General features: G+C 43.3%; 1 long non-coding RNA gene across 1 annotated transcript; it reads left to right on the forward strand.

The window, feature by feature from the left end:
* Positions 1-6255: 6255 nt before the first annotated feature.
* Positions 6256-7777, forward strand: LOC138928804 (uncharacterized). Its single transcript, XR_011445186.1, has 3 exons — positions 6256-6690; positions 6770-7154; positions 7216-7777. It is a non-coding gene; the product is annotated as an uncharacterized lncRNA (long non-coding RNA).

Genomic DNA, 7777 nt, shown 5'->3' on the forward strand with positions numbered 1-7777 from the left:
CTTTTACAATGACAGTCCCAACAGAATGTTAATCCAAAGCCAACTTGATTAGCTCTCTCCTAGCCAGAAGTCATCGGAAGTACACGTTCCCACATCCCTCCCTTATTGCGTCAATAAGGGAGGGATGTGGGAACCTGTACTTCAGCTTCAGGCTTTCTTTGGAATCCGATGTCGTCTCAGTAGTCGCTTCCATTTCCTTAGATGTCTCCGGTGTCCTGAAGTTGGACGACGTATTCAGTGATGTCAAAATTCGGTGTAAGCTTGTGAGGTAATATTACATTTTTAAGAAAAACCTTGTTGCCTACTTTAACATCAATCTCCCTCGCCCCTCTCCTCTTGTCGGCATATTCTTTCCCTTTTTATTTGTTTACTAAATCACGGTCTCTTTCTGCTGAATCACTGTATTCTCCTATCAAATCCTGAACCCCCGGGATTTTGTATCTTATCACTCGATTGAAAATCAATTCTGTTGGCGCAGACCCTGTGGTTCCATGGGGAGTAACATTATACATCATAACAAGTGATTGAATTTCTTCCCTGAGATTATTCTTGTTGGTGTAAGCAATTTTCAGCCTTTTCACTAACGATCTGTTCATGTTCTCAACTTCCCCATTAGCTTGAGGCCAATAAGGTGGCGATGTTACTTGCTCTATTCCGCATTGCTTACAATATTCTTTAAATTCTGCACTGACATATTGTCTTCCATTGTCAGTTTTTAACTGTTTAGGGTAACCTAATCTGGAGAAAATTTCTTTCATGACTCCGATTAACGAAATTGATGAGATCGATTTAAGAAATTTGTATTCCATATACCTCGAATAATAGTCGATGAAAACTAAAATGTGTTCGTGGTTTAGCAATGGTCACAAAAGGCGTTCCACGATTCATCCTGCAGGCACGACATTGCATCTACTATCTCTTCGTCGAGAGTGCTTTTCTCTGCAATTTCAGTTATAGTGATGGACGACGGAGTTGCGTTTTCAACTACATGTAGAATGCTATGTTCGCCTTTCATGTCGTAGCAATACCCTGGGTTTATTTTACATAGTCGCGAAAAGATATCCGCAATGCTCTCCTTTCCAGCTTTATACTTGACTACGAATTTGAAAGCTTGGAGGCGGAGGATCCATCTTTCGATCCTTACCGGTGGTTTCGAAGATGCTTTGAAAATGGTCTCCAGTGGCATATGATCGGTTATCAGTTCAAACTCTAGGCCCGCTAGGTAGTAGAACAATTTGTCTACAATGATAGACTTTCCTTTTCGGTCTGTGAATAGAGCTTTTCGACATCTGTCAGGCTTCGACTAGCGAAAGATATTATTTTCGGCACCTAGTCTCCATGAAATTGTAGCAAAACAGCTCCTAATGCAACCGGGCTTGCGTCTGCAATTAACTGTGATTTGTGCTTTGGATCGAAGTACTGCAATTTTGGAATATCCGCTAGGCATGATTTGAGTCTGTCAAACGCATCCTGTTCCTCAACGCCCCAGATGAACCTTTCATCCTTTCTGAGCAGTTGTCGCAGCGAGTCAGTTTTATTTGCTAAATCTGGGATAAACTTTCCCACATATGTTACTAGCCCTAGAAAACTCCGAGTCTCTTCCTTGTTCTTTGGAGGGCGAAAAGATTTAATTGTGTTAATCTTCTCTGGATCGGCCTCAATGCCTTGGCTCGATAATATGTGTCCCAAAAAGGTCAGTTTATTTAATACCTCATTGTTTTCTTTTAGAATGCCGCAAAATCTTTCCAACGCCGCATCGTGCTCATCCTCAGTTTTTCCAAAAACGATAATGTCATCGATGTAATTTAGGACATTCGTGGATGCTGACAGTACTTGCTGAAGTCTCCTCTGGAAAATCTCTGGCGGCGAGTTGACTCCAAACATCAATCGCTTATAACGAAATAGTCCTAAAGGAGTTATAAACGTTGTTATTTCTCGACTTTCCTCGTCTAACTCGAGTTGGTGGTATGCGTCCTTGAGGCCCAGCCTTGAGAAATATCTAGCATCTTTAAGTTGGGTCATGAACGCTTCAAATGTCGGCAAAGGATAATTTTCCCTCAGAATGGCTTGGTTTGCTCGCCGCATATGCAGGCATAATCGGATGTCCTCATTCTCTTTAAAAACCAGAACCATTGGCGAAATCCAGACACTGGGTCCATTTACAGGTTCAATGATATCTCGCTTCAGTGCATCCTGGATTTTACCGCGAACCTTGTCTTCCAGCAGGACTGGTATCCTTCGCATGGGCTGTTGTACTGGCTTTATGATATGATTTATTGCCAATTTGACCCTGTCCCCCTTCCACTTCGGAAAAACTGATACCTCCTGTATATGGTTCACCTGCAGTCCTAGTCGTAGTACATCCAACTTAATGGCCGTTTCTCTTCCCAGCAATGACTGCTTCCCTTTTTCAATGACGAAAAAGGAGGCAATCATTTCCGCTTGTTTACCAATAGAAATTGGTGCCTTAAATACGCAAATTACATTTAATATTTGGTCTGAAGCATAACCTTTGAACTGGTTCTGGGAGTTTGGGCGAACGTTGAATATTGTGGCTTTGTTCCTTTTCAGGATGACCCTGTCGTCTTGACAGATGAGATTATAGCGAGAACCAGAATCAATAATCATAGATATGTCTGCCCCACCAATCCGGCATTTAATCCATTCTTCTTGATGTTCTCAATTGATTTTGAAACAACCCTCCGTCTTTGACCTTTTAGTGGAGGAAAATGTTTCGTGTTGGTTTCTCGATCTCGGTTGAAAATGTCCCCTTTTTAACTTCGTTCTACATTTACGTTCAAAATGGTCAAGACGACCGCAACGATTACATTTCGACTTTCGAGCTGGACAAGTTGAGCAGTCATCTTTGTGGTCAACACGTCCACATCTCCCGCATTCGGAATTTCGCTGTGGTTTACTTATCGAGACTTTATTTACCGGCTCCGCTGTATTCCTTGTCATCATCGCAGATTCATTTTTTATTTCCTCGTCAATTTGACAAGCCTCAATTACTTCATCCAGTGAGTGTTCTTTCTCTAATAGTTTCCTTTTTAGGTCGCCTGACGCCCATGTATCGATTACTTTGTTTTTAAGGCAAATCTCTTCCATCTCAGCTTTTGTTGATCCAAACTCGCACTTCTTAATTTGTTGTCTAAGACGCAGTACAACTTTGGCAAAGCTTTCGTCATCAGATGGAGTCAAACCCCTGAACATATGCCTTTCGAAGGACGAGTTTTTCTTTGGGGAGAAAAACGCTGTTAACTTGTCTACCAATACCTGGAATACATCGTTTTGTTCAACTTCGTTGAATTCGACCAAAGCGTCGGGTAGTGAAAACGCTACTGCTTGTAGCTGCGTTCCACCTAGATGGAGTAGTTTAGTCCTCTTTTTCTTGGCGGCAGTAATCTCCTCTGATTCAACGTAGATCTGGAATGCTCTCAACCATTTCTCCCACTCGCTACAAAGCAGTGCTTTGTCAATGCTTTCGCACAAGAATGGTTTAATGAATAACTCCGCGTTCATCTGAACAAAATTTTGAATTTCTTTCACTTAATCAGTTCCTTTAACATGCATATATTTATATGTACATACGTTGACCAACATTGATCAACATTTATACACATGTATCTGCCTTCTCGCTACTGCCCTTATTTTAGTTTTCCTTTCTTTTATTTTAATGTCTTTGACATTTGTCAGCTTAGTGTGTGCGTGTCTGTCTCTACTGCCCCTGACCTTGGTCAGCTTAGTGAGTTTTTTTTTAATATTCATTTATTACACAAAAATATTTATTCTTACAACTCGCTAACAAAAAACAGAAAATGAGAATGACAGGGCAAGGGGCCCGCGATTGTGCGGTACGGCCGCAAAGCAATGCTTCGCACATCGGTAAGCCGCTCAGCCAGTCTGCTCCTTCCTCGATCTCTCCAGGGCCCTGAGAGATCTCATCAGCTTGGCAGCGAACTCTGCCGCCGCCTCCCATGTCCTCGGGTCCGCCAGCATCTGCGGCACCAGCGTATCCACACTGATGGCTGCACCTGCTATCGCCTCCAGCTCGTCCCTTTCCTCGTCGAACCGGCGGCAGTCCTAGATGACGCGGCCGGCATCCTCTGTTATCCCGGATCCACATTCCGGGCAGCTTTCCTCCGCGTCATGGCCAAACCTCTTAAGGTAGCTACGGAAGCATCCATACCCGCTCAGCACCTGGGTTAGGTAAAAATCTACCTGTCCGTTCTTCCGCTTTGGGATCATCCTGTGGGTCGAGCGACCTTTAGACGAGGCATCCCACCGGGCCTGCCTTTTCAGCTCAGCATGTCACGAATGTCCGCCTTCTCGCGGATCAGCTCCCTCAGAGGGACACACCTGCTTACACCAGCACCGCGTCGTCCAAGATGGTTCGGAAGGCGCTCGCCACTGGAATGGCACAGAGTCTATACGTTGACTCGATACCCCGCATATAGGACTTCTTTCCAGCCGCCCACACTGGTGCCGCATACAGCAATTGGGAGGTGATGACGCTGGTCAGCAGCCTCCTTGTGCTCTGCTTAGGTCCCCTTTTGTGGTGGAGTAGTATATACTGACATTCCAATTTGGTGCATTGTTGCCCATGCTTGGCTGCATTTTATACCTTCTGCCAGGTGCTGTCACTGCCGGCCACTATGGCTCAGACGCAGACCGGGTAGCCGCCCATTATGGGACAGACGCTACCTGGATTTAGTGGCAGTTTTTGATGCAGCGAGTATTAATGGAACGCTGATTCAATTTAAACAGAGTGCAGTAAACTTAGGATTTACATTCAGTAACACTCTTAGCTGGAGCAAACATATATCAAAAGCTATAGGGCGAACATACGGTATGCTGAGGCAGCTGTCATATTCCGAGTCATTTCTCCCGATCCAAATAAGGCTTTTAGTAGCCAAGGTTATTCTAATACTGTATTAACCCGGTAATTTTCTCGCTTTGTGCTGCACACTCTGCCTCGCCGAATAAGACTGACTTAGCTTTTACAATGACAGTCCCAACAGAATGTTAATCCAAAGCCAACTTGATTAGCTCTCTCCTAGCCAGAAGTCATCGGAAGTACACGTTCCCACATCCCTCCCTTATTGCGTCAATAAGGGAGGGATGTGGGAACCTGTACTTCAGCTTCAGGCTTTCTTTGGAATCCGATGTCGTCTCAGTAGTCGCTTCCATTTCCTTAGATGTCTCCGGTGTCCTGAAGTTGGACGACGTATTCAGTGATGTCAAAATTCGGTGTAAGCTTGTGAGGTAATATTACATTTTTAAGAAAAACCTTGTTGCCTACTTTAACATCAATCTCCCTCGCCCCTCTCCTCTTGTCGGCATATTCTTTCCCTTTTTATTTGTTTACTAAATCACGGTCTCTTTCTGCTGAATCACTGTATTCTCCTATCAAATCCTGAACCCCCGGGATTTTGTATCTTATCACTCGATTGAAAATCAATTCTGTTGGCGCAGACCCTGTGGTTCCATGGGGAGTAACATTATACATCATAACAAGTGATTGAATTTCTTCCCTGAGATTATTCTTGTTGGTGTAAGCAATTTTCAGCCTTTTCACTAACGATCTGTTCATGTTCTCAACTTCCCCATTAGCTTGAGGCCAATAAGGTGGCGATGTTACTTGCTCTATTCCGCATTGCTTACAATATTCTTTAAATTCTGCACTGACATATTGTCTTCCATTGTCAGTTTTTAACTGTTTAGGGTAACCTAATCTGGAGAAAATTTCTTTCATGACTCCGATTAACGAAATTGATGAGATCGATTTAAGAAATTTGTATTCCATATACCTCGAATAATAGTCGATGAAAACTAAAATGTGTTCGTGGTTTAGCAATGGTCACAAAAGGCGTTCCACGATTCATCCTGCAGGCACGACATTGCATCTACTATCTCTTCGTCGAGAGTGCTTTTCTCTGCAATTTCAGTTATAGTCATGGACGACGGAGTTGCGTTTTCAACTACATGTAGAATGCTATGTTCGCCTTTCATGTCGTAGCAATACCCTGGGTTTATTTTACATAGTCGCGAAAAGATATCCGCAATGCTCTCCTTTCCAGCTTTATACTTGACTACGAATTTGAAAGCTTGGAGGCGGAGGATCCATCTTTCGATCCTTACCGGTGGTTTCGAAGATGCTTTGAAAATGGTCTCCAGTGGCATATGATCGGTTATCAGTTCAAACTCTAGGCCCGCTAGGTAGTAGAACAATTTGTCTACAATGATAGACTTTCCTTTTCGGTCTGTGAATAGAGCTTTTCGACATCTGTCAGGCTTCGACTAGCGAAAGATATTATTTTCGGCACCTTGTCTCCATGAAATTGTAGCAAAACAGCTCCTAATGCAACCGGGCTTGCGTCTGCAATTAACTGTGATTTGTGCTTTGGATCGAAGTACTGCAATTTTGGAATATCCGCTAGGCATGATTTGAGTCTGTCAAACGCATCCTGTTCCTCAACGCCCCAGATGAACTTTTCATCCTTTCTGAGCAGTTGTCGCAGCGAGTCAGTTTTATTTGCTAAATCTGGGATAAACTTTCCCACATATGTTACTAGCCCTAGAAAACTCCGAGTCTCTTCCTTGTTCTTTGGAGGGCGAAAAGATTTAATTGTGTTAATCTTCTCTGGATCGGCCTCAATGCCTTGGCTCGATAATATGTGTCCCAAAAAGGTCAGTTTATTTAATACCTCATTGTTTTCATTTAGAATGCCGCAAAATCTTTCCAACGCCGCATCGTGCTCATCCTCAGTTTTTCCAAAAACGATAATGTCATCGATGTAATTTAGGACATTCGTGGATGCTGACAGTACTTGCTGAAGTCTCCTCTGGAAAGTCTCTGGCGGCGAGTTGACTCCAAACATCAATCGCTTATAACGAAATAGTCCTAAAGGAGTTATAAACGTTGTTATTTCTCGACTTTCCTCGTCGTTGGTGGTATGCGTCCTTGAGGTCCAGCCTTGAGAAATATCTAGCATCTTTAAGTTGGGTCATGAACGCTTCAAATGTCGGCAAAGGATAATTTTCCCTCAGAATGGCTTGGTTTGCTCGCCGCATATGCAGGCATAATCGGATGTCCTCATTCTCTTTAAAAACCAGAACCATTGGCGAAATCCAGACACTGGGTCCATTTACAGGTTCAATGATATCTCGCTTCAGTGCATCCTGGATTTTACCGCGAACCTTGTCTTCCAGCAGGACTGGTATCCTTCGCATGGGCTGTTGTACTGGCTTTATGATATGATTTATTGCCAATTTGACCCTGTCCCCCTTCCACTTCGGAAAAACTGATACCTCCTGTATATGGTTCACCTGCAGTCCTAGTCGTAGTACATCCAACTTAATGGCCGTTTCTCTTCCCAGCAATGACTGCTTCCCTTTTTCAATGACGAAAAAGGAGGCAATCATTTCCGCTTGTTTACCAATAGAAATTGGTGCCTTAAATACGCAAATTACATTTAATATTTGGTCTGAAGCATAACCTTTGAACTGGTTCTGGGAGTTTGGGCGAACGTTGAATATTGTGGCTTTGTTCCTTTTCAGGATGACCCTGTCGTCTTGACAGATGAGATTATAGCGAGAACCAGAATCAATAATCATAGATATGTCTGCCCCACCAATCCGGCATTTAATCCATTCTTCTTGATGTTCTCAATTGATTTTGAAACAACCCTCCGTCTTTGACCTTTTAGTGGAGGAAAATGTTTCGTGTTGGTTTCTCGATCTCGGTTGAAAATGTCCCCTTTTTAACTTCGTTCTA

The sequence above is a fragment of the Drosophila kikkawai genome, chromosome 3R, assembly GCF_030179895.1.
Source record: "Drosophila kikkawai strain 14028-0561.14 chromosome 3R, DkikHiC1v2, whole genome shotgun sequence".
NCBI lineage: Eukaryota > Metazoa > Arthropoda > Insecta > Diptera > Drosophilidae > Drosophila > Drosophila kikkawai.